Raw genomic sequence first — 27,167 nt, 5'->3', positions numbered from 1 at the left:
CAAGTCACTCCCACCGTAATAAATTACCAAAGAGGAGTGCTACATGGGAGATAAGTCCTTCGACTTCTAAATCATCTCGTAAACCTACTGCCTGCTCAAAAAGAGAAATAGTACAAATATTTTCCTCTAACACCTCTTCAGATTCGGAAGATTTAAGGAATACTTCAGTCAATAGACTACACAAAGATAGGGAAGTTCCTACAACTTCACCTCAAACAAGTATCAAACAACAACAAGACAGTTGTATGGTAATGCCATCTCATACAAGAGAAGCATTTTTTCAACTGTCTCAATCTTTAGCAGACTTTTACGAGACACTGCAATCATCATTCGAAATGACTAATATTGCTGATGACAATGCTACGAAACATAAAGCACAGTCTAATCAAGAACAGTCGGCAGAACCACCAACATCTCCCATGATAAACCAACCAGCCTCGCCAACTCATATCCATGAGACATCTTTAGATTCTCCTTCAATACAAACATCCCCAGCATCATCGGTGGGATGTCTCTCAGATCTGCAGGACCACATACAGGAGCCGTATTCCCCTCCTGAAGACCTTACATACCCAAAATTCCTAGAAATTGAAATAATGGGTACCATTCTACATCTAGAAGTCCAAAAAGAAACAGATCCTAGGGCAGAAACCCTCGGTCTTCTAAAGATTTTTGATACTCAGGTGGAACCAACTTCTCTTTCACCACAAGATATCCTGCATTCAGTCTTACAAAAATCCTGGGAGGCCCCTTATACAATAGCAGCCGTTTCCAGGAAAACAGACATAAAATTTCGTATGAAGAAAACATCACTATACACTCTACCACAATTGCCTCACGCATCAATTGTAGTAGAGTCGGCGATGCAAAAGTTCAAGAAAACAAAGTTGCATACAACTTTCCCACCGGGGAAAGATAACAAATATTTAGATGAGTTTGGCAGGAAAATATTCCATAACTCAATGTTAACTGCATGAATTATGCAACATCAGTTCTACATGGTACAATACCTCTATGAGTGCATGCAAGCTATGAAAAAAGATATAGCATGGTGGCTCCTAGATTCCACCCTGTCCAAAGGAGCGTTGTTCAGCCCCCCATCTCACAATGCAGTTCTAACCACAGATGCGTCTCGCAAGGGTTGGGGTGCTCACCTCGAGATTTACGAAACCCAAGGGTTATGGTCACCCTCAGAACAGAATCTACAAATAAATCTATTGGAACTGAGAGCAATTCGCAATGCATTGCGAGTCTTCCAAGACCACCTGAAGGGATGCAGGGTCATGATCTACACAGACAACCAAGTAGCGATGTTTTACATCAACAAACAAGGAGGGTCCGGCTCATGGTCCCTCTGCAAGGAGACCCTGGCAATCTTCGAACACGCTCACAAGAATTGCATACATCTCCAAGCAACTTACCTACCGGGAGTTGCAAACACAAGAGCGGACAGGCTAAGCCGCATCTTTCATCCCCACGAATGGACACTCAATACAGAAATAGTACAGGACATATTTCTGCAGTGGGGGACACCTTCCATAGATCTCTTTGCAACAGAGATCAATTCTCAAGTTCCCAAATTCTGCTCGATAAGACCAAGCCAATTCAGGATCGCTCAAGATGCCTTCCTCATTCCGTGGTCGACAGGCCTTCTGTATGCCTTTCCTCCCATACCTCTCATAACAAGAACAATTCAGAAGTGCATAGCGGACAAAGCTCAACTGATACTCATAGCCCCGGCATGGCCGAGGCAACCATGGTACAGTTTCCTACTTCGACTATCCATCAAGGATCCAATTCTATTACCAAATCGTCAAGATCTTCTCAGTCAAGATCAAGGAACACTACTACACCCGCTACATTCATCTCTACACTTGACAGCTTGGAGATTGAAAGGCTCCTTCTGACAGAACAAGGAGTTTCCACTTCAGCACAATTGATTTTGTTACAATCAAGGAAACTCTCAACCAGGAAAAATTATAGCTATAAATGGAAATGCTACTCTGCCTGGTGCACTTCCAACGGTGTACCACCATTCGACTGCTCCCCGGAATTGCTCATTGATTATCTTCATACACTATATGTAGCTGGTCTAGCAACATCATCCATCAGAGTTCATCTCAGCGCCATAGGCGCCTATCATAGACCAATCAATGACATTCCTATATCCAATCACCCATTGCTGACTCGTTTCATGAAGGGTTTAACACACATTCGTCCTCCAGTATCCAAACCTCCAGTTCCATGGAACCTCAATATAGTTCTGGAACAGCTCATGCTTTATCCTTTTGAACCCATGGACTCGGCACACATTAAATACCTCACCTGGAAGGTGGTATTCCTGGTTGCAGTAACTTCAGCACGAAGAGTTAGCGAGTTACAAGCGCTGGTCCATTATCCTCCGTACTTGCAATTTCATCAACAGAAGGTAGTTCTACGAACTCACCCATCCTTCCTACCGAAAGTAGTTACCCCATTCCATCTCAATCAGACAATGGAATTACCAATATTTTTCCCTAAACCTCATGCAAACGATAGGGAAAAACTACTGCACACACTGGATTGTAAAAGAGCTTTAACACACTACAAAGAAAGAACGAACTCGGACTCCTGTGTTTCTCAACTCTTTGTCTCCTTCGACCCGAAGGCACCTGGATTACCAGTGGCTAAACTCACCATCTCCAGTTGGATAGCACAGTGCATAAAATTCTGCTATGACAAACAAAATTTACATACTCCTAAAGCTCACCAAGTTAGTGCAGTAGCAACCTCCTTAGCACACTTGAACGAGGTGCAACCCATAGACATTTGCAAGGCAGCTACATGGTCATCACTGCATACCTTCACATCTCATTACTGCCTTGACCAGCAAGCAGCCACTGATGCGAAGATAGGGCAAGCAATACTGCACTCTCTATCCTCCAACAAACGGTGACTGCCACACTTGCCAAAGATCACGTCCAAACACTTATATCACTACTGACGTGATCAAGAGCTTGGGACTCCCATAACAGCATGGCTAATTCAGCCCTGCTATCGACGGGAAAAAGCAAGTTTGCTTACCGTAAACGATGTTTCCGTAGATAGCAGGATGAATTAGCCATGCTGACCCACCCTCTTCCCTGGCAGTCACCAAGTCTTCGACTACAATACAGCTTCATCACAGTTAAGCTGCGCGGGAACACACGCGCAGCCGCAGAGAGCAAAGCTCTGTTCTCTGCTTTGACAAGCTCCGCCTCCCGGGCCTGATTGACAGATCCCATAACAGCATGGCTAATTCATCCTGCTATCTACGGAAACATTGTTTACGGTAAGCAAACTTGCTTTTATGCAGTGTTAAAAAATGTTCATTTCTGCTGAATGAAAACGTTTATTAAAAAATAAAATAAAGATGAACAGTTGTTCCTTTTTTAAGTCACTATAAATCTTAAAACAGCCAGATGGTGGCAGTGTACAGTATGAACACCACAGGAAGAGCAAAGACATGTTACTATCTTCAGTTTGAGGCAGTAAATTGTAATCCCAATCATAAAAGTTAGAACAACAAAGTAAGCAATGGGAATTTTAAATTACCACCATAACCTACAGTATAGCATACTAAAAGCAAAATCTTTTCTAGTCACATGCCAAATATATGGAGGAAAAAGCATAGAACATTTTTTTGAGGAAAGCTGTTAGCGCTGAAAATTAACTGCAGATGACACTCAATCCACAGGAAGTAGTAAGGACAATCCCTATTAACAAGCCTTCAGAAAGGAATAACCATCCTAATTACAAGCATGTAGGAGCCACGGCATTATACCAACAAGTGGAAAATAAAATACACATAAATATAATTCCATGAATTAAAATAACCTGAAAACCTGGCTTTTCACCAAAGCATTGAGGAACAACTCCCAGACAGAATTTGAAATACTCACAGGTGTCCAGGCCTCCTGCCCCATAACATTTATAATTATTTTAGCATTGTTTTAAGTTTTAATTTCTATGTATTACTCTGAATTATTGTATTAGCTTATGTTCTACTAACTTGTAAACCATTGTGATAATCCAACCGAATGATGGTACATAAAATTAATAAATAAATAAAATTAGTCTTTTCAAATTGCATTTTTAGTCACATCACCTGAAGCTTCCGTAGTCTACTGTATAGTACATCAAGAATGAATTAACATAACTTGGTGTTTGAAAAGATTACCTACAAGTACAAAGAACAATATTTTTTTTACTCAGTAAAATCTCTTACCATTGGTAGTGCATCAATGTGAAAAAACTCAGTTTACAGATTATTTCCAGTCAAAGGATGTCCAGGCTAAAAAAAGAAGAAATAATGGCAACATATTATACATTTCAAGTAAATCAGCAACAAGTAGCACAAAGAAAATAAAGATAGATGAATTCCAATGGCTAACACCTAGTGATGTGAATTTTATGAAAATTATAAAGCTTTGGAGAAGCATCTTTCAAATCAGACATAGGACCAGTCAATTGACCAATCTATGTGCCTAGTAGAAACATTTATTCTTTGGAGAATGTGCAGTAACAAAAATAGATGTTGGTATCCTCATGCACTATCAGGTATATTTATTTAGACTTACAGCGTTCATTTCAAAGTGTCTAATCCTTCTAAGCTTAAATGCCTTACATTTCTACACAGTTTTGAAGATTACTTTCAGAGTTTTGTTAGATGAAATGATCAGAAAAAATGTTCCACAGGCGTGTCCATTCTTACTCTGGAATATTTTATATCTGCATAAGTATATTTTCAATTTTTAGTTTCAGGTCTATTTCATCAAGACTTCTTTATTCATATTTCCTGCATTAGATAATGTAAATGTAAATTTCATTAAGTGAGGACCATGAATATCATTTACTCAGAAAGTCTTCGCCATGCGAGCAACTGCAGGGCCTTAGGCTATGAGCTGGCACAGTTTATAACACTGTTTCACATTTGTTCGATTGCTGTTGTGTTTACTCTTACCAGTTTTCATTATCCAGTTCAAAATTCCTAGAAAGCTAGAACTGAAACAGACAATATCTGTTTTAATTATTTATCCTACTGTACACCACTGGAAACAGTAGAATAATTAAAACTCATGAAAATCAAACTGTAAACAAGCAAACTTTTCCTCCATTTATGACAAATCATCATGAGGTATTATAACAGGCAGTTTTTCAGAAATATTCAGTAAATACTGTGAGGTACTTGTCTTTGTTTAAGGTCAGGGTGTATATGTAATGTGTTTTGATTGTGCACAGTGGCATTTTTGTATGCATTAGACAGAAACTGCAGTTGTGTAAGTATCTGAATCTGTCAATAGATTATCTGTAGAAAGATGTTTTTCAACGGACAAGTATCCAAAAAATTAACTCTATGGCATAAATAGGGACATTCATTTTCAAGTTTTTTTTATTATTATTTTCCCAGGAATTTATCAGTTTATTATGACAAGAACAAAAAACATGAAATAAAAATCAGTGGAAGAGAACTTTTTTTCTGGGTAAATATTGGCATTTGGGTGGATTTCAATTGCTCTATTTTTATTTACTGTAAAGGTTTGGGTTTTTTCATTAGCTCCTTTTCCCTTATTTCTCTCTCCTCTTACAGGTATTAACCCCACCTTTCCCTGCTTCTTATACTCTCCTCGAGGGCAAAGCACTCTCCTCCTCCCCTTTCCCTATTTCCAGACAACATTTCTTCCTTCCATAAAGCAGAGTTGCTTATCTGTAACAGGTGTTCTCCTAGGATGTTAGCCCTCACACATGGGTGACATCATCGGATGAAGCCCAGCACAGAAAACTTATGTCAAAATTTCTAGAACTTTGACTGCGTACACTGAGAATGCTCAGCATGCCCTATATCACGCATCCATTCGGGGTATAGGGCATGGGGTATGATGTATATCGACTGGGCATGGGGTATAGGGATTGGGGTTCCAAGTGGCAGATGAAATTTAATGTGGACAAGTGCAAGGTGTTGCATATAGGGAAAAATAACTCTTGCTGTAGTTACACGATGTTAGGTTCCATATTAGGAGCTACCACCCAGGAAAAAGATGTAGGCATCATAGTGGATAATACTTTAAAATCGTCAGCTCAGTGTGCTGCAGCAGTCAAAAAAGCAAACAATGTTAGGAATTATTAGGAAGGGAATGGTTAATAAAACGGAAAATGTCATAATGCCTCTATATTGCTCCATGGTGAGACAGCACCTTGAATACTGTGTACAATTCTGGTCGCCGCATCTCAAAAAAGATATAATGGCGATGGAGAAGGTACAGAGAAGGGCAACCAAAATGATAAAGGGAATGGAACAGCTCCCCTCTGAGGAAAGGCTGAAGAGGTTAGGGCAGTTCAGCTTGGAGAAGAGACTGCTGAGGGGGGATATGATAGAGGTCCTTAAGATCATGAAAGGTCTTGAACAAGTAGATGTGAATCGGTTATTTACACTTTCGAATAATAGAAGGACTAGGGTGCATTCCATGAAGTTAGCAAGTAGCACATTGAAGACTAAGCAGAGAAAATTCTTTTTCACTCAACGCACAATAAAGCTCTGGAATTTGTTGCCAGAGGATGTGGTTAGTGCAGTTAGTATAGCTGGGTTCAAAAAAGGTTTGGACAAGTTCTGGTTATTTATGGGTAAAAATAGATTAAAAACAAAAAATGAAGGACCCTAGACAAACTATCATGAATAAGATTGATGGATGGAGTAAGTTAAGGCATGTAAAATTGCCCAAGATTTTTTCACTCTAACTTCACAATATAAATATTAAATCAACATACAATAATCTAAAATAGTCTGATATAGTGGACATCTGGCAATTTCTTTCAGAAAAATGTTAACATGCTAACGCACTGGTTAGCCCACGGTTGGACGCGCATCCATAACCCCTTATGCAATAAGGGGATTAATGTGTCCAGTTCAAATTTCCAATCCAGCTCATAGCTAATAATGATCACCTACTGCATCGCGCGCCCTAGAGAGGTGGCTTTGCGTGCATTGAAACAGTAGGCACCCAGTTTGAATGCACGGTTTAAGCGCGTCCGTATTGCATCAGTCTGATGGTGCACCCTGGAATCTGGTAACTAATCCCATGATCTAAAGATTTAGTTAAAGTTGGAGAAATTGTGAGTCAAGGTGAAATACCTTCTGGTGTATACTGGTGACATGTTAAATTGTCAGAAATTTATGGGGCATACACTAGGTACATGGGAAATGTTGCATTATAGTAATTCAAAACCTGTGACAAGAAAGTCTGCTGTATCTTGCATAAAGGCTTTTTTTTTTTTTTTTTTTTTTAAGAGGATTTGAGAATTTCTTCCACTAGCACACATTTTCTGAGTTTTCAGACTTCTGAAAAAAGTTGCTAATAAGACAAACTGTTGATATGAGGATTTCCAGCAAGGATTGAACTATAGCTGATCTATAAATGTGTTCATTTTGTTAATTTATTTTATATAATTATGTATCAATTTAATAGTACTGGAATTTAAGAGGGCATGGAATAAGCATAGAAGATTCTTATTTCTTAGAAACTGAGGAAGCAGAAAGCACAACTTAGCGGCATGTGTTTTAAAATGTACTCACAATTCAATAGTGAGTACTGGGTTGCCACAATGCATAGCAAAGTGGTAAAGCAAATGTTGCTTTCCTGTAACAGGTGTTCTCACAGGACAGCAGGATGTTAGTCCTCACATATGGGTGACATCATCAGGATGGAGCCCAATCACGGAAAACTTCTGTCAAAGTTTCCAGAACTTTGACTGGCCCCTACTGGGCATGCCCAGCTTGGCACTAACCCTGCAGCACTAACCCTGCGTTACGAACCCAACACCACGGGGCGGCGGGCAGGTTTCGTGAGGACTAACATCCTGCTGTCCTGTGAGAACACCTGTTACAGGTAAGCAACATTTGCTTTCTTACAGGACAAGCAGGATGGTAGTCCTCACATATGGGTGAGTACCGAGCTGAGGATGACCAAACATGCACCAAATGGTCCCAAGATGTGCAATAGGCACAAAAACTGGGGTGGAATTTGGCCGAGGGCATCCTAAACCCTAACGGGCAGGCGGAAGGGTGTTGGTACGTCACGTTGTAAACAGATTACGAAGTCAGACTGCCGAAGATGGAATCTTGTCTTCCGGCTTTGACCAAGCAATAGTGGGCTGCAAAGGTGTGGAGAGAACTCAAGGTAGCAGCCATGCAAATGTCAGGAAACGGCACCGATCGCAGGTGTGCTACTGAAGTCGCCATGGCCCTCACAGAGTGTGCTTTAACACGGTCTTGGATTGGAATGCCCGCTTGCTGATAGTAGAAGATGCAGACCGCCAACCAGGAGGAGAGAGTCTGCTTACCCACAGGCTTCCCTAACTTGTTAGGGTGGAAAGAGACGAACAATTGAGTGCTTTCCCTGTGGGCAGCTGTACGGTCTAGGTAAAACACTAGAGCCCGTTTACAGACAAGGGTATGCAGAGCCTGTTCTCCTGGGTTGGCGTGGGGCCTGGGAAAAAAGGTAGGTAGTATGATGAATTGATTTTAGATGAAAATCTGAAACTACCTTAGGTAAGAATTTAGGGTGAGCGCGGAGTACCGCCCGGTCCTGCAGAAGTTTAGTGTAAGGCAGATAGGTAACTAGAGCCTGCAATTCACTAACTCTGCGAGCTGAAGTGATAGCCAAAAGGAAAATCACTTTCCATGTGAGATATCGAAGGTCACAGGAGTGAAGAGTCTCGAACAGTGGTTTCATGAGCCGACCCAAAACCAGATTAAGGCCGGAGGACTTAGTGGAGGGTCTTCATCGAATGACTTATGAGGAGAGATTGAAGAATCTAAATATGTACACCCTGAGGAAAGGAGGAGCAGAGGTGATATGATACAGACTCTCAGATACTTGAAAGGTTTTAATGATCCAAAGACAACGACAAACCTTTTCCGTCGCAAAAAAAAAAATCAACAGAACCAGGGGTCACGATTTGAAGCTCCAGGGAGGAAGACTCAGAACCAATGTCAGGAAGTATTTCTTCGCGGAGAGAGTGGTGGATGCCTGGAATGCCCTTCCGGAGGAAGTGGTGAAGACCAGAACTGTGAAGGACTTCAAAGGGGCGTGGGATAAACACTGTGGATCCATAAAGTCTAGAGGACGTGAATGAAGAGTGGGTGGCTCGCGGGAATGACGGCTACTACCTGGAGATAATACCCTTATTCAATAAACATACACACGGTTAATGCGACTCCAACATTGCTCTAAGACTCTAACATTGCTCTAAGCTTCAACGGCAAGAGGAAATGTGGAAAAAAGGATTTGCATTCAAAAAAAAGCGGGGAGTAGCTTGCTTGTTACGGCGGTTACTACCCCAAACCAAATAAGCCTGATACTTCACTTTCAATGCATATCCAGCATAGCTCTCTACTTCAACAGCAGGGGAGAAAGACTGATACTTCATGCATATCCAGCATAGCTCTCTGCTTCAACGGCAGGGGAGAAAGACTGCTACTTCACACATATCCAAGCATAGCTCTCTGCTTCAACGGCAGGGGATAAAGTCTGATACTTCACTTTCAGTGCATACCCAGCATAACTCTCTGCTTCAACAGCAGGGGGAATGAAGAAAAGTGGATCTATATACAGACAACCAACAAGGACTGAATTACATAGTTTGGGTAAACAAATAAGCATGGGTGTAGCTTGCTTATTGCAGCGGTTACTCCCCGTAACTAATTAAGCTTGATATTTCACTTAGATGCAGTTCCACACTGCTCTCTACATTAATGATGGGGGTGGAAGGGAAATAGAACCAAAAGGTTACTAAGGGCCAAGAGTAACAGATAAGTATGAGATAAAAAAAAGTGCGAAACTTGCTGGGCAGACTGGATGGGCCGTTTGGTCTTCTTCTGCCGTCATTTCTTTGTTTCTATGTAGTGGAGGCTTGATATGGAGCAAGCCCTTCAAAAAGCATGTTACAAGGGGTTGTACTGAAATAGGAACATCCCCAACACCTTTATGGAAGGCAGCTACCGCACTGACAAGCATTCGGATGGAAGACGTCTTTAGACATGACTCAGATAGATGCCAGAGATAGTCCAGAAACTTCGGGATTGGAAAGGAAAGGGGGTCAAGAGACTGAGAAGAGCACCATGACGTGAACCTTTTCCATTTGTAAGAGTAAGATTTTCTCGTGGAAGGCTTCCGTGAAGCAATCAAGACATGGGAAACTGGTTCAGAAAGGATAAGTGGTTGAAGGATTAACCTTTCAACATCCATGCCATCAGGGATAAGGTGTGAAGATTGGGATGGCGTAGGCTCCCGTCATTCTGAGTGATCAGAAGCGGGTCTTTTCCCAAGGGAATGTGCCTGCAGATGGAGAGATCCTGAAGTATTGGAAACCACACTTGGCGCGTGGCTAGTGAGGTGCTATCAGGATCAATTGTCCTGACGTAACTTCACGAGAGTCTTTGAGAGAAGAGTAAATGGAGGGAATGCATAGAGCAGACCGGTTGTCCACGAAAGGGAGAATGCGTCTCTGGGTCGAGAGAGTTTGCTGTGAATGAGAGAGCAGTAGTTTTCCACTTTGCAGTTTTGTGGGGACGCAAAGAGGTCTATTCGAGGATATCCCCATTGTTGAAAAATGGAGTTCACTACCGAGGGGTTGAGAGACCACTCGTGCGGATGAAAGACGCGACTCAGCTTGTCTGCCAGCACATTGTCCACTCCCGGTAAGTAGGTGGCCCTGAGGTACATCAAATGGGAGAGCGCTTCCGCCCAAATCTGTGCAGCTTCCTGACACAGAAGGAAGGAGCCCGTACCTCCCTGCTTGTTGATGTTCCACACGGCCACCTGGTTGTCTGTCTGAATCAGGATGACCTGATTTGACAGGCGATCCAGAAAAGCCCTGAGGGCATATCTGATTGCTCGAAGCTCCAGGAAATTTATTTGGTGTTTGGCTTCCTCTGGAGACCAAGAGCCTTGTGTTTGCAGATCGGCTACGTTGGCTCCCCACCTGAGGTTGGAAGCGTCGGTGGTGAGAATGATTTGAGGATTTGGAACCTGGAAGGGCAATCCCTGGAGGAGATTGGTCTGATTTTTCCACCAGGCGAGAGACAGACTGAGTGAGTCGGTGATGTGGACAATGACCGAAAGAGGCTGAATAGCTTGAGTCCATTGAGACCTCAGAGTCCAGTGCATGAGCCTCATGGCCAAGCGGGCTATTGGTGTGACATGGACTGAGGACACCATGTGTCCCAGGAGGACAAGAAATTGGCGTGCAGTCGCAGAGTGCTGAAACTGCAGCTGGTGAGCAAGAGATACAAGAGTCAGTGCTCGTTGTCGAGGCAGGAAAGCCTTTGCCTGTAAGGTGTCCAAGTCTGCCCTACTGAACGACAAGGTTTGAGATGGGACAAGTAGGATTTGTTGTAATTGACGAGAAATCCTAACGAAATTAGAGTGTGTAAGGTTAAATTGAGGGACGACAGAGCAGCTTGCTGAGTGGGAGCTCTGATTAACCAGTCATCCAGATAGGTGTAGACGTGAACACCTTGTGTCCTGAGGAAGGCTGTGACTATGAGGCATTTCGTAAAGACCAGTGGTGCAGACGCTAGGCCGAATGGAAGCACTCGGTATTGACAGTGCTTGGGGCCTACTAGGAACCTCAGGTACTTGCGATGAGCTGGACTTATCGCAATATCGGTGTAAGCGTCCTGGAGGTCCAGAGAACAAAGCCAGTCTCCTCTTTGTAGAAGAGGTAGAAGTGAACCCAAGGTGAGCATCTTGAACTTTTCTCACTGGAGGTACTTGTTGAGGGCCTGTAGATCTAGAATAGGATGGACGCCTCCCGATTTTTTGGGGGATTAGTACCGGGAATAGAACCCTAGGCCTTGCTGAGAGTATGGAACGGATTCTATTGCTCTTGACTGGAGAAGGAGGGAGACCTCTTGATCCAGAAGAATGGAGTTTTCAGATGTTCTCCACGTCTGTAGAGGTGGGGAGTCCGGTGGCAGGGTGAGAAAGTTCAGATGGTAACCCTGAGCAATGATTGCCAATACCCATTGGTCGGATGTGATTGAATGCCACATGTTGTGGAAGTGGCACAGTCGACCTCCCACTGGTATGTGCGACAGAGGAATCTGGCTGCTGCTCTCTAAGTGGAAGTCAAAAACCTGAAGCAGGTCCTGGTTGAGGAGCTGCTTGTGGTTGTTTTCGGACTTGACGAGACTGCGGTTTTTGATAAGGTCTAGTGGCACGGGATCTGGTTGGTGGCGGGTAAGACTTCTTGTGGCGGGTAAGACTTCTTCGGGCGGAAGAATGACTTTTTAGAGTCCTTTCTGAAGGGCTGTTTTGAGGAGAAGTCGGAAGGCATCAAAGAGTGCTGTCTTAGGGTCTCATGATGGTCCTTTAATTCTGCCACCGTCCGTTGAATCTGTTCGCCAAACAGATTATCTCCGACACAAGGCAGATCGGATAACCGGTCTTGCACTACTGGGCGAAGGTCAGAAGACTTGAGCCAGGCCCACCGTCTCGCCGAAACAGCAGCTGCAGACACTCTGGTAGAAGTGTCAAAAATGTCATAAGATGTTCTAATCTCATGCTTGCCTGCCTCAAAACCCTTGTTTACTAGGGTTTGTAATTGTTCTTGAAATTGCTGAGGCAGGGAGTCTGAGAAGTCTTGTATCTGCTTAAAAATGACCCTGTTATATTGGGTCATATAAAGCTGATAGGCGGCAATTCGGGAGATGAGCATGGTGCCTTGGAGTACTCGGCGACCAATGTTATCTAGGAACTTCTGTTCCTTTCCAGGAGGAACAGACAAGTGAGGCTTTGACCTCTTTGCCCTCTTTTGTGCAGACTCTACCACAACCAAGTGGTGATCAAGCTGTGATTTTTGAAAACCTGGGGCTGACTGCACTAAATAGGTAGTGTCAGCTTTCCTGTGTACTGGAGCAATTGATCCAAGATGTTCCCAGTTCTTCTTGAGGAGATCAAGAAGGACCTGATGGATGGGAATAGAGGTGATTATCTTGGGGGGCAATCCAGGAATTGGAGCAACTCCATCATCTGGTGCCTATCATCCTGTTCCATCTGTAATTGAAAGGGAACCAATTCAGACATTTCCTTCACAACGTTTATAAAGGAGAGGTCCTCTGGATGAGAATGCTTCCTACTCTCAGTGGGTGAAGGTAAATCATCGGTGTCTGATGAGGATCATCAGCCCAGGTATCATAAGGATCAGCACCCATCACTCTAGGAACTAGAGGGGGACAGGGTGGCTGGATACCTGAAGGTCCCGGTCTAGGGTCTGAAGGAATTGGAGGAATTATCGGAGGCACCGATGATGGCATCAAAGGCACCGGTGCAGGCATCGATGGATGACTCGATGGCGCCAAAGGACATATTTGCACCGATGGATGGGTCGGTGGCAAGGGACGTATTGGCATCGATGGCTGAGGCAGAACTCCCGATGAAGGGTTGCAGAACGATGTTTCTCCACCCGATGATGCTGTCAGTGGGGAGGGCATCGGAACCATCGGTGGAAAAGCTGCCATTAGCACTTCCATCCTGGATAGCAGCGGTGCCAGCGCTGCCGGAATCGGGTCGATGATCGGTTCCACAGTCTGTGCCGGAGGAACCTGAAGACATTGCATCGCCTTGTCGATGGCCTCCTGAACCATTCGGTCCAGTTCTTCTCGGAGACCTGGAGCAAGCAGCCCCAGCTCCGGAACAGGAAGAGGTAGAGGCATAGCCGGAAGGACCACCGTTAAAGGCATAGTCGCGGCTCCCGATCCCCCATCGGGTGGGGGTTGCCTTGGTGACCCGGTCGCAGGAATGGTCAGTGCCTTTCCTGGACGGGGTTTCTTCAACAGTGGCTCGGACAATGGCGACGTCGATGATTTCGCTCCCTCGATGGTCCGAGTCTTACGATGTCGATGGCGATGTTTCTCCCTGCGATCCCCGCGATCCTGAAGGGGAGTAGAGGGTGTCAATAGCCGAGAATTTGTCGATGCCTGTCGGTCACCGGACAGTGGTCGATGCTGGCGCGAAGTTGACTGTGCCGGTTCTGACGACATCCATGCAATGGACGGAGTCAGGGTTTGAGCACGGAAGAGAAGTTCCATCTTCTCCATTCTGGCCTTGCGACCCTTCGGTGTCATTAGGGCACATTTGGTGCAGGTCTAGACATCGTGCTCGCGTCCTAGACACATTACACAGACTTTATGGGGGTCTGTGATAGACATAGTGCAGGTACAGTCCGGGCAACGACGAAACCCTATGCCATGGCAAAAAATCGAGCCGCGGTACGGTCGACGGCCAGTAGGCCACGAGGGCCAAACTCGACGGTAATCAACGGGAGACGGGTAAAAACTTACCGGAGTACCGCGGACTGAGAAAAGTTAGAGGAGGGACCCCTGTGGAGCAATTTAACTTTTGGTAATTCCATGAGGAAAATTCATGTCAGGAATCTTTTCAGAGCCCCATTACAGCGAGGCTACTGCTGTGCGGAAAAAAGACGACTGAAGGGGGACCCCAGCTGGCTGCAGGGTTAGTGCCATGCTGGGCATGCCCAGTAGGGGCCAGTCAAAGTTCTGGAAACTGACAGAAGTTTTCCGTGATTGGGCTCCATCCTGATGTTGTCACCCATATGTGAGGACTAACCATCCTGCTTGTCCTGTGAGAAAATAAGCATCCACATCACTATTTTTCCTGATAGATTACAAAGTAAGAATGATTAGCAGCTGGGTCTGTGTCAGGTTGCAAGTTCTGTATTAACTAGAAGTCCTAGAAGAAACTCAAGATACTTACATAGATGTCTAGCAGGCTAACAAGGGATCTATGAGGCAGGATGCAGGGCCAGCATTTCCATTATGTGAACTATGCAATTGCCAGGAGCACCACACCTTGGGAAGTATGCAAAATCTTGCCAGTGCCAGACCACCAGCACAGCCCATCCTATCGGCAACCTAATAGCACAGAGCTGCCTCTAGTACATTGTCTTCGGGGTGGGCAAGAAAGTATTCTAGGGGGCCCTAATACCCTTGCAAGTCTGGATGGATGTTTGGGCAACAGCCACATTAGTTGTGCTAGCTATTTGGATAATTACAGAAACATCTTTCTGAAACTCTTCACCAAGTTTTTTAAATCATAGGCCCAACACTCGAACTCTTTGCCAGCTGCGCTTCAAAAAAAAAATGCCAGATTATACACTGCTCCATAGAAAACTGAAATCTGTGCTGTTTTTAAGAGGCCATTTCATAAACATATATGTGCAGGGACTATCAAAGAGGTTTAATGTGCATTATTTAATGTTGGCTTGTTTTTATTTTAATTCAATTGCATAAATATATTTTTTTAATATGTACTCGCCTAGCATGGCTGATCCAACATAGGCAGAAGAAAATTTAAGGCATGGGAAAGGTGAATGGTAGAGTACAAAGGAAGAAGTAAACAAAAAAATATGAAGATTTACCTGGACAAGAAGAAATCTTACAGATGATCGCACACTATGGCTGGTAGCTGGGTTCCTTGACAACGTGGACAAAATAATTGGAAGGACCAAATGATCTTTTCTATATCACTTAACTATGTTAAGCTTCACATGATATGTTTTTTGAGGGCAGAATCGGAGATTTACAACTTTGCAAAGTTGCCAGAGGATGTGGTTAGTGCAGTTAGTGTAGCTGGGTTCAAAAAAGGTTTGGATAAGTTCTTGGAGGAGAAGTCCATTAATGGCTATTAATCAATTTTACTTAGGGAATAGCCACTGCTATTAATTGCATCAGTAGCATGGGATCTTCTTAGTGTTTGGGTAATTGCCAGGTTCTTGTGGCCTGGTTTTGGCCTCTGTTGGAAACAGGATGCTGGGCTTGATGGACCCTTGGTCTGACCCAGCATGGCAATTTCTTATGTTCTTATGTTCTTAAATATTCCCTTGTGGATGAATACTATCTATCATAAAGCTATACAACCTATAGAACACATGTTTTAAACATAAAGGGGCAGATTTTCAAAGGGATACGTGTGTAATCCCCAAAAACCTGCCCCAAGTTCCCCCTGCACGCATCGAGCCTATCTTGCATAGGCTCGGCGGCGCGCACAAGCCCCAGGACGTGCGTATGTCCCGGGGCTTCGAATAAGGGTCTGGCCAGGAACGTGTCTGGGGGCGGGGCCGAGTGCTCCAGCACAGCGTCCTGTGCTGGGGCAGGGAGCCGGCGGCGCACACAAGTTACAAGTTTTTGTAGAAAAGCAACAGTGAAGTATTGTTGTTGAAAATGTAGAAGGAGCTGGGATTAAACTGGAAACAAGTTCTTTAAAACAGATTGTCCATATGCGGAATCTTGTTGTCCCTGCTTGCCTAAACAGTAATGAGCTGCAAAGATGTGAATCACCCATATGTGAGGACTAGCATCCTGCTTGTCCTGAGATAAAGCAAAATTGCTTACCTTGTAATAGGTGTTATCCCAGGACAGCAGGATGTAGTCCTCACATATGGGTGATATCATTGATGAAGCCCTATTGTGGAAAACTTTCTGTTAAAGTTTCTAGAAACTTTTGACTGGCCCTGTGAGGCCACTGAGCATGCCCAGCATGCCATGATATTCTCTGCCACAGGGGACTCTCTAGTCTCGTATGTAGCAATATGCTTTAGCAAAAATAAAATAAAGGTATAAGACCCAACTCCGCGGGGTAGGCGGGTGGGTTTTGTGAAGACTACATCCTGCTGTCCTGGGAGAACACCTGTTACAGGTAAGCAACTCTGCTTCTCCCAAGACAAGCAGGATGGTAGTCTCACATATGTGTGATTAGCAAGCTACAGGTTGACTTGTATTATAACAGACCAATAGCAGACAACTCGTGCAGAGGCACAATAATTGGGGTGCTATTGGTAAAGATGAGGCAGCCTGACATCACAGCAGGTGGTTGTGGAAGGAATTGGGGGATTATCGTGGAAGAAAGCTTTCAAGACAGGTTGGCCAAAGGCAGAGTCTTGACAGACTTTCATTGATACCGTGTTTCTCCTATAATAAGACAGGTCCTATATTCTTTTTTAACTCTGAAAAAACGGCTAGGGCTTATTTTCAGGGGATGTCTTATTTTTTTCCAAGATTGCTGAATGAGGACAAGGCTAAGCCCACCTCCTCTTTCATTCACCAATCAGATTCAATTTTCAGCCGAACCTTTTGGTTTGGCCTTCGTTATTGGCCTGCTGCGGGAAATTTCATTTTCCCGCAGTTTGGGGCGATTTTATTTTGTCTGCCCCTCCCCCCCAAAACGAATCCCGAAACCCGGGGGGGGGGGGGGGGGGGGGAGGGCAGATGGGGGGGTTGTAAAAAAAAAAAAAAAAAAACCCCCAAACCCACCCCAACCTATCAAATTTAATTCATTGCAACCCCCCCACCACCGCCCCCCCCCCCCCCGGCAAGACTTACCGAAAGTCTCTGGGGGCGGGGGGCAGACGGAGGGTTGGTAAAAAAAAAACAAAAAAAAACCCCCAAACCCACCCCAAATTTCATTCACTGCAATCCCGCCCCCCCCCCCCCCCAAAGACTTACCGAAAGTCCCGGGGGGGCAGACGGGGGGTTGTAAAAAAAAAAAAAAAAATACCAAACCCCAAACCCACCCACAACCCTCCAAATGTTATTTATTGCAACAACCCTCCCCCCACCCCCCCACCCCGAAAGATAACCTTGCCGAAACTCCCTGGTGGTCCAGCAGGGGTCCAAGGAGCGATCTCCCGCTCTCGGGCCGTCGGCGGCCAGCAATCAAAATGACGCCGATGGCCCTTTTGCCCTTTCCATGTGACAGACTATCGGCGCCATTTGCCGGCCTCTGTCACATGGAAGGATTTATTGCAACAATCCCCCCCCCCCAGGGACTTTCAGTAAGTCTTGAGGGGGGGGGGTCGGGAGGGAGGTCAAGTCTTGGGGTGGAACCGCTCGTCTTAAAAGCTAGGGCTTATTTTTGGAGTAGGGCTTATATTTCAAGCCCTACTCCAAAAATCCTGAAAATCAAGCTAGGGCTTATTTTCAGGGTAGGGTTTATTATTGGAGAAACACGGTAAGTAAAAGGGGGCTGCGAATGTGTGAAAATAGCTACAAGTCACAGCCTAGGAAATACCAGCCATTCGTACTGAACGATAGTGTGATACTGATGTTGTCTTGACCGGTATAGAATGTACTGGTACTCTCACCTAGAGAGGAAGGCCTGGTGCGTCATAGCAGAATTCGATACAGTCTGCTAGTCAGTTGAAGCAAGTCTGTTTGCCCACTTGAACTCGCAGCTTGTCTTTTGTCAAAGAAGGAAAGAATTAGGTGTAATTCCTATGGAGTGTAGTGCAGTCTAGATAGAATGCAAGTGCACTCTTACAGTCCAAGGAGTGGAAAACCCTCTCGCCTGGTGAGAGAGAGGCGTTGGGGAAAAAGTGGGCAAAGTATATTCTGAGTAAGGTGAGAGGCTGCATCTACCTTAAGAAGAATATGAGGGTGAGTACGTAGGACCACTCAGTCACGGAGGAACGCAGGGTCGGGTGAGTATGCAACAAGGGTGTGTAACTCACTGACCCTGTTGGCAGAAGTGATGACTACGAGGAAAAGAAGTTCCCATGCCAGACTGTCAAGTTATAGGAATGTAAAGGCTCGAACGGGGAATGTATGAGTCTTGTAAGCACTAAATGTAGGCCCCATTCCGTAACCAGTGAACAGAGGCGGCTTAATCAGCGGATAATCCATGGTAAGCTGACTTAGAAGGGGTTGAACCATTAATCGGGCATCCACACTCCCAAGTGGTATGCCGAATTGGAACCGAGGTGTAACCATGTGGAGGATTGTCTGGGGACCAAAATCCGAGGGTATGTTAGAAAGCGTAAGCGAAAAGGAGTGGTATAGAAAAAGGGGCTAGTACCCTTTTGTATGCGCCATGTGGTAAATCATGCCATTTCGAATGGTAAGATTTACGTGTGGAAGGCTGTTGTGATGCTACCAGTACCCTAAGAACAGTGAGTCTGTGATATCAGACTGACCTGTGAGCAGGCAAATTGGTTACTGGAGTGATAAGTTGAGAAGCATGGGAAAACATACTTGTTGTGGTCAGGACATGGGTCTGAGAAACAGTGAAACCCGTCCTGTTGTAGCACAATGAGAGTTTTGGCTATGAGAGGAGTCGAAAGAGACACATATAAGAGGCCTTTGTTGCAGAGCGAGCAAAGGCGTCCATGGGAACGCATTCCGACGTGTAGGGAAGAGAACCTGTCCATTGTATGGCTCAATTCGGACACAGAGGGCAAGGTCGATTGACCTCAGCGCTAGAAGATTTTGCTCGCTACACATGTAGTCAGAGACCATTCGAGAGGATGGAAACATCTATGGAGACGGTCTGCTAGTGCATTCGGTAAGTCTGTTAGACAAGTGGCCCGGGAATGCATGGAGTGTGCAAAGGCCGAAGGCTAGAGCTTGTGTGATGGAATATCACATTGCCACTATGCTGTCTGTTTGCACAAAGGTTTGTTGCAGAGGCAGTATTTTAAGGCATAAAAGGCATAATTCATGGCTTGAAGCTCCAGGAAGTTGATGTGAAACTCTGTATGAAGCGGAATAGACTCATATTGGGTTGGGAAGATGTGGAATCAAACTCTTCAACCCTAAGTAAATGCGACCGTTACAACTGAGGATTTGGTTCTAGATCGGTAATATGGATCAGGGACGAAAGTAGCCGAACAGCTTAGAGCCACTGATATTTGAAAATCCACTGAATCTTACTCATAGCCAATCTGGGCATATGAGTGAAGTGGATAGTGAAAAAACCCCATGGCCCATCAACGAAAGAATTGAAGGGCTGAGGCTATGTTGCATGAGCGCAGAAATGTGTAGGAATTTGACAGGATGTCTGCGAGGTTGTTGGGCAGAAAGTTCATCGCGACTGTAGTGTCCAGAACTGCTCCATATGGGATTTATGGTAGTTAAACAGAAAATCCCAGGTAGTAGATTTATAGTGAGCTGTGGAGAATTTAGAGCTTCATGCTTGGATTGACTCCTATTAGGCAGTTGTCCATGCAAGGAAAAGCGTGAATGATGTTTTGCTCCGTAGAGAAACAGCAGTCATTGCTAGACATTTGGTGAAATACACAAGTTGTCAAAGCTAGTGCGAACGGCAGAACTTGGCATTGGAATGTTGACTCACTATGAAACACATAAAAAGACTAGAGGAGAGAGGCAACCCACTTACTGTGGTAAGGGAAGCACGGTGACGAGAGACAGCAAAATTGCTTACCTTGTAATAGGTGTTATCCCAGGACAACAGGATGCAGTCCTCACATATGGGTGACGTCACTGGACAGAGCCCTATCACGGAAAACTTTGTCAAAGTTTCTAGAAACGTTTGACTGGCACACTGAGGCCACTGAGCATGCCCAGCATGCCATAATTCCCTGATCCACAGGGGTCTCCCTTCAGTCTCGTTTGTAGCAATAAGCTTTAGCCAAAAATATAATAATAAAACGTATCGGACCCAACTCCACGGGGTGGCGGGTGGGTTTCGTGAGGACTACATCCTGCTGTCCTGGGATAACACCTATTACAAGGTAAGCAATTTTGCTTTATCCCAGGTCAAGCAGGATGCTGGTCCTCACATATGCGTGATTAGCAAGCTTCGGCTGAATTATTGTGTAATGGACCAACAGGGAACACAATGTGCAACAGGCACAATAACTGGTGAACTGGAAACCCCACGAGTCGAGGAGCCCATTGTAACAGTTGGGAGAGAGGACCGCTGTTACCGGAGGAGACATCGTTGAGTCCAGATCTCAGGCAAGCACCTACTTTTAGAGCTGGATTGCTGTCCCACCTTGTACCGCAGTTTGAGAGTACTACATCGGGCTCACTTGCAGAGAAGGAATCTGTGGCCGAAATCCCAGTGCAAGGAGGAGTTGCACTGGGAGAAGCGATAAATAACAACAGCGCTGGATCCTCAGGTACACGGTTGGAGACAGGGGTTGTGGGGGGGATATCACTAGCAGCAAACCTGCAATTGCTGCGAGAAAAAACCCCTGGATTCACTCCCCTAGTAATACCAGTTCGTCCTGAAGTAGTAACGCTTGACACTATATGGGATTTAATGGCTGGACTAATGGTTGCTGTTAATACTTTAAATACTAAAATGGACCACTCGACTCTTCAGAGGGACTTAGTAACAACAGAAATTCAATCCCAAGTTAATGTTTTACAGCATAAGGTCTCTGCTTTGGAGGGCAAAGATAGGGAAAATATGAATTTTAAGGCTGCAACAGTTAAAGACCGGGAAGCAATAGATAGAAGGTTGGAGACTCTGGAAAATTGCAATAGACACTTAAACCTTAGGATTTTAAATTTCCCCAAGGTATTGGGAGAAATACCGTTTATAACATTAAAGTCTTTTCTTCAAGAAACATTGGGTTTTTCACAGGAAAACATGCCTTCTATCAATAAATGCTATTTCCTACCCAAATCTGGACCACCAACGGTTAGACCGAATTTGCAAGAACATCTGACTGAAATCTTAGAAAGCTCATCCATTGAAATAATGGACAGAGCTACATTACTAGTGTCATTTATAACTCGGATGGACATTCAAGCTATTATGAAAAAGTATTTTCAGTTATTTCCAGTGCAATTTATGAGTGCGACAGTAAAGATTTTTCCGGATCTGGCCCCTACAACGCAAGCAAAGCGTAGAAGTTTTTTAACTCTACGTCAAGCTGCGGTTGATTTAGGTTTTTCCTTTATGTTAAAGTTCCCCTGCAAATGTGTTTTGAAAAAGGGCCCAGAAGTATATATATTTTTTTCTGTTGAACAACTAAAAGTTTTTCTTGATGCAAAAAGTCCATGAATTAAATTCCTAATATAGTTTAAAGTAAATGAAAGCTGGAATTTTGTGTTTGGGCTTTTCTTTTGTTATTTAAATGTTATGATAAGTTCTCTCTTAATATTAACATAGGATTTTTCCTTGTCCAAAATGATTTTTGGTAAATGGATACAGAGTTTGTATTATGTTTCTTTGATTAGTTATGTTAATTATTTTTTTTTCCTTTATCTTTCTTTCTCTGAATAACCATGTATTTCTTATATACAAATTATAATATTTAATTTGTAAAAGGATATAAATAAAGAATTTAAAAAAAAAATAACTGGTGAACTGTTGGAAAAAAACAAATGAGGCAGCCTAAAATCACAGCAGGTTGGATGTAGGAGGAGTTGGGATTATGCTGGAAACAAGTTCTTTAAGATAGATTGTCCATAGGCTGAATCTTGTTTTCCTTCCTTTTCCAAACAGTAGTGAGCTGCAAAGGTGTGAAGAGAACTCCATGTTGCGGCTTTACATATGTGAGCTATTAGCACAGAACGATAGTGCGCTACTGAAGCTGCCATTGCTCTTACTGAATGTGCCTTTACTTGCCCTTGGAGAGGAAGGCCTGCTTTTTTTTATAGCAGAACTGTATACAATCTGCAAGCCAGTTGGAGAGAGTTTGCTCGCTCACTGCTTTACCCGGTTTTTTGGATCAAAAGGAACAAAAAGAGTTGGGTGGACTTCCTATGGACTGCGGTACGATCTAGGTAATATGCAAGTGCACGTTTACAGTCCAAGGTGTGCAAAGCACTTTCACCTTGGTGAGGTCTTGGGAAGAATGTGGGTAAGACTATGGATTGATTCAAATGGAATTCTGTAACTACCTTGGGAAGGAATTTTGGGTGTATACGGAGTACCACTCGACCATGTAGGAATTTTGTATAGGGTGAGTAGGTGACAAGTGCTTGTAACTTACTTACCCTTCTAGCAGATGTAATGGCTATGAGGAATAGAGACTTCCATGTTAGAAATGTAATATCGCAGGAGGCCATGGGTTCAAAAGGAGAACGCATGAGCCTTATTAGTACCACATTAAGGTCCCATTCTGTGACTGGTGGCCATATAGGGGGTTTAAGATGAATTAAACCTCTCATAAATCTACTAACAAGGTGTTGTACTGATATCGGTGCATCCCCTATCGTATTATGGTACGCTGAGATTGCTCTGAGATGTACTCTTACTGACAAGGTCTGGAGACCTGAGTCTGAAAGGTGCCATAGATAGTCTAATAAAGATGAAGTGGGGCAGGAAAAAGGGTCAATACTTTTCTGTGCACACCACATGGTGAATCTTTTCCACTTAGAACAATAGTTTTTTCGTGTGAAAGACTTATGTGAAGCTACAAGCACTTGAGAGCCATTAGTTGAAAGATTAGAGTGGTTGCAAGATCAAGCTTTCAAAATCCAGGCTGTTAGAGAGAGGGATTGAAGGCTGGGATGGCGCAACCGGCCATGATCCTGAGTTATGAGAGTGGGTGCTGTGCCGAGGCGAATTGGTTCTCTGATCGAGAAGTATGGGAAACCATACTTGTCGAGGCCAATATGGGGCTATGAGTATCATAGACCCCTTGTCCTGTTGTAGCTTCACTAGAGTCTTGGTTAGTAGCGGTATCGGGGGATACACATACAGAAGGCCTGAATTCCAGGGGCGAGCAAAGGCGTCCCTGGCTAACTGGTTTCTCTGCTTGTGCAGGAAGCAGAATCTGTCCACTCTGTGATTCAGTTCGGATGCAAAGAGGTCCACTGTTGGTTGACCCCAATGTTGAAATATCCTGATCGCTACTAAAGGATCCAGGGACCATTTGTGAGGTTGGAACTGACGACTGAGGCGGTCTGCAACTACGTAGTGAATGCCTGCCAGATAAGTGGCCCGGAGAAACACTGAATGTGTTAGGGCCCAGTCCCAAATTTGTGCTGCTTCTTCACAAAGGAGATACAAGCCTGTACCTCCTTGCTTGTTCAGGTACCACATGGCTACTGTGTTCTCTGTCTGTATCAAAATAGTCTTGTGAGAAAAGCAGTCCTTGAACGCATGTAGCGCATGACGTATAGCTTGAAGCTCTAGGAAATTGATTTGAAATGTTGCTTCGAGTTTTGTCCAAGTACCTTGAGTTTGGAGATTTCCTATGTGTGCTCCCCACCCTAAGGTGGATGCATCTGTAGTTAAAGTTACTTGCAGAATTGGTTGTTGGAAAGGTAGGTCTGTGAGCAAGCTGTCTATGTTCGTCCACCAGAGGAGCGAGGAACGTAGTTGTTGAGTTATTTGAATTGGAGATGACAGTGGTTGAATGGTTTGTATCCATTGCACTCTCAATGTCCATTGGGTGATCCGCATGGCTAATCTGGCCATAGGAGTGACATGAACTGTGGAAGCCATGTGACCCAGCAGAGTTAGGAACTGATGAGCTGTCGCATATGTCTGTGTGCGCAGAGATTTCGCTAATGAGGAAAGAGTGTCTCTGCACGGTCTTTTGGAAGGAAAGCTTTTGACGTTATGGTGTTTAAATCTGCTCCGATGAATTGCAACAAGCAAGATGGTATGAAATGGGATTTCTGGTAGTTGATTAGGAATCCCAGCAAATGGAGTAGACTGATTGTGAGCTTGAGAGAGTTGAGAGCTCCCTGCTTTGACTGGCTTCTGATGAGTCAGTCGTCCAGGTAGGAAAAAACGTGTACACTTCCCTCGTGTAACTGGGCCGCTGCCACCGCCAGGCACTTTCTGGACACTGGAGGCACTGAGGCAAACCCGAACGGTAGAACTCTGTACTGGAAATGCTGATGTTCCACCAAGAAGCGTAGATACTTGCGATGAGAAGGGAATATTGGAATGTGAGCATAAGTGTCTTGAAGATCCAGAGAACAGCGCCAATTTCCTGTTTGAAGTAGAGGTAACATGGTGCCTAAGGATAACATTCTAAATTTTTCCTTCCTTAGGAATTTGTTGAGTTTCCGGAGGTCTAATAAGGGACGTAGGCCTCCTGTTTTCTTTGGAATGAGGAAATATCGGGAGTAGAATCCTCCACCCTGCTGAGGTCGGGGAACTGGTTCCACGGCCCTGGCTCTCAGAAGGGTGGATAATTCTTTATGTAGAAGCATGGAATGATTTTGTGCTATCCAAGACGAGGTGGGTGGAGTATCGTTTGGAACAGTAAGAAAATCCAGATAGTAACCATGAGATATGATTAAAAGTACCCATTGGTCGGTGATGATGTGCAACCAATTTTGATGAAAAAAGGCTATCCGGCCACCTACAGGTAGAGTTGGTGTCAGATTGGTGGAAAGGCTTCTGTTCTCTGGCAAGATTTCAAAACCCCAAAATCTGGGCCTGTTTGTGGTGGAGGCTGAGCTCTAGGTGCTCTTGGTTGTCTGACTTGGGCCCTTTGCACAGGTCTTGATGACCTACCACGGGGTGCTGGGGGATAGTATCTCCGTGGTCTGTAATATGGCCTTTTTTATTCTTTCCTGGGAGGTCTGGGATTCTGGCGGAACAGAAAACTGGGATTCTGGCGGAACAGAAGAAAACTGGGATTCTGGCGGAACAGAAGAAAGCTGACGTAGAGTTTCCGAGTGCTCTTTCAGTTGTGATACCACTTCACGTACCTTGTCTCCAAAGAGATTATCTCCCATACAAGGAAGGTCTGCGAGCTTTTCTTGTATCTCTGACCTTAGGTCTAAGGCCTTCAATCAGGCCCACCTGCGAGCACTAACGCCTGTAGCAGCCATCCTGGATGAAGTTTCGAAAATGTCATAGGCTGCTCTAACCTCGTTTTCCAGACCTTTATAAATGATGTTATTGAAAGAATCCTGGAACTGCTGGGGAAGAGATTCAGATTCAGGCCGATACAGTACAGTGTGTTCCGGCGGAGCACACTGTTAACCCGCAGTTGGACACGCTAGCTTTACCCCTTATGTTCCTGGAGCCGAGAAAATTTTACGCCTACCTTTGGGTAGGCGCTAATTTCTGAAAGTAAAATGTGTGGCTTTACCCCTTACTGAATAAGGGGTAAAGCTAGCACGTCAAACCCCCCCCCCCCCCCCCCCCCCCCCCCCGAAACTAATAGCGCCCGCAACATGCAAATACATGTTGGTGGCCCTATTAGTTATTCCCATGTGATTCAGAAAGTAAAATGTGCAGCCAAGCCACACATTTTACTTTCAGAAATTAGCGCCTACCCAAAGGTAGGCATTAATTTTACTCGGCTCCAGGAAAGTGTACAGAAAAGCAGTAAAAACTGTACTGTATCGGCCTGAATCTGAATCTCTTCCCCAGCAGTTTGCCGGCGTCCGGTTTCTGAACCCGTGGCTGTCAGCGGGTCCAAGAACCGCCACTGGCAAAATTGAGCGTCGGCTGTCAAACCCGCTGACAGCCGTCGCTCCTGTCAAAAAGGAGGCGCTAGGGACGCGCTAGTGTCCCTAGCGCCTCCTTTTACCACGGGCCCGAATTAGCATAATTTTATTTACTGTATCGCACGCACAGGGCACTGGCCTGTGAGAGTACCAGGAAAGCGGGCGCTCGCCCACTCTCCCGCATTTCTTTCTGTATCGGCCTGATAGTTCTTGCAGTTGTTTCCACAGATTACGTTGGTACTGCGTCATATAAAGCTGATATGACGCAATTCTGGAAACCAACATTGAGCCTTGGAACATCTTTCGTCCAATGGTATCCAAAAATCTGTGTTCCTTCCCAGGAGGATTAGATAAATGTGGCTTGATTCTCTTAGATTTCTTTTGGGCCGACTCTACCACCACAGATTGGTGAGGTAGCTGGGGCTTCTGAACGTCTGGAATGTGCTGTACCAAATAGGTGGCATCAGTCCGTTTATTGACAGGTGGTATGGTACAAGGGTGTTCCCATAACCTGTGTTTTAATTCCACTAGCACCTCATGTACTACCCCAAACCAAATGTACCTGATACTTCACTCTCGACGCATATCCAGCATGGCTCTCTACTTCAACGGCATGGGAGAAAGACTGATACATCACGAATTTCCAGCATAGCTCTCTGCTTCAACGGCAGGGGAAAAGAAAAACTGATACTTCACGCATATCCAGCATAACTTCAACGGCAGGGGAGAAGAAAAAAGGATTCACACTCACAAAGCGGGGAGTAGCTGGCTTGTCACGGCGGTTACTACCCCAAACCAAATGTGCCTGATACTTCACTTTCGATGCATATCCAGCATAGCTCTCTGCTTCAACGGCAGGGGAGAAGAAAAAAACTGATACCTCACGCATATCCAGCATAACTTCAACGGCAGGGGAGAAGAAAAAAGGATTCACACTCACAAAGCGGGGAGTAGCTGG

At 44.6% G+C, this 27,167-nt stretch overlaps 1 protein-coding gene across 15 annotated transcripts in view; it reads right to left on the bottom strand.

The window, feature by feature from the left end:
• The window catches only part of TBL1XR1 (transducin beta like 1 X-linked receptor 1), an 854,914-nt gene that overhangs the window by 518,866 nt on the left and 308,881 nt on the right, over positions 1-27,167 (bottom strand). For all 15 annotated transcript variants that reach the window (XM_029616816.1, XM_029616819.1, XM_029616820.1 and 12 more), the window contains one exon: positions 4,247-4,312. The gene's annotated coding sequence lies outside the window, so the exon portion shown is untranslated. The remainder of the gene's footprint in view (positions 1-4,246; positions 4,313-27,167) is intronic.

Source organism: Rhinatrema bivittatum, chromosome 9 (genome assembly GCF_901001135.1).
Source record: "Rhinatrema bivittatum chromosome 9, aRhiBiv1.1, whole genome shotgun sequence".
Taxonomy (NCBI): Eukaryota; Metazoa; Chordata; class Amphibia; order Gymnophiona; family Rhinatrematidae; genus Rhinatrema; species Rhinatrema bivittatum.
Note: the sequence above shows the minus strand (reverse complement) of the source record. Positions and strands in the feature narration are given on the sequence as shown.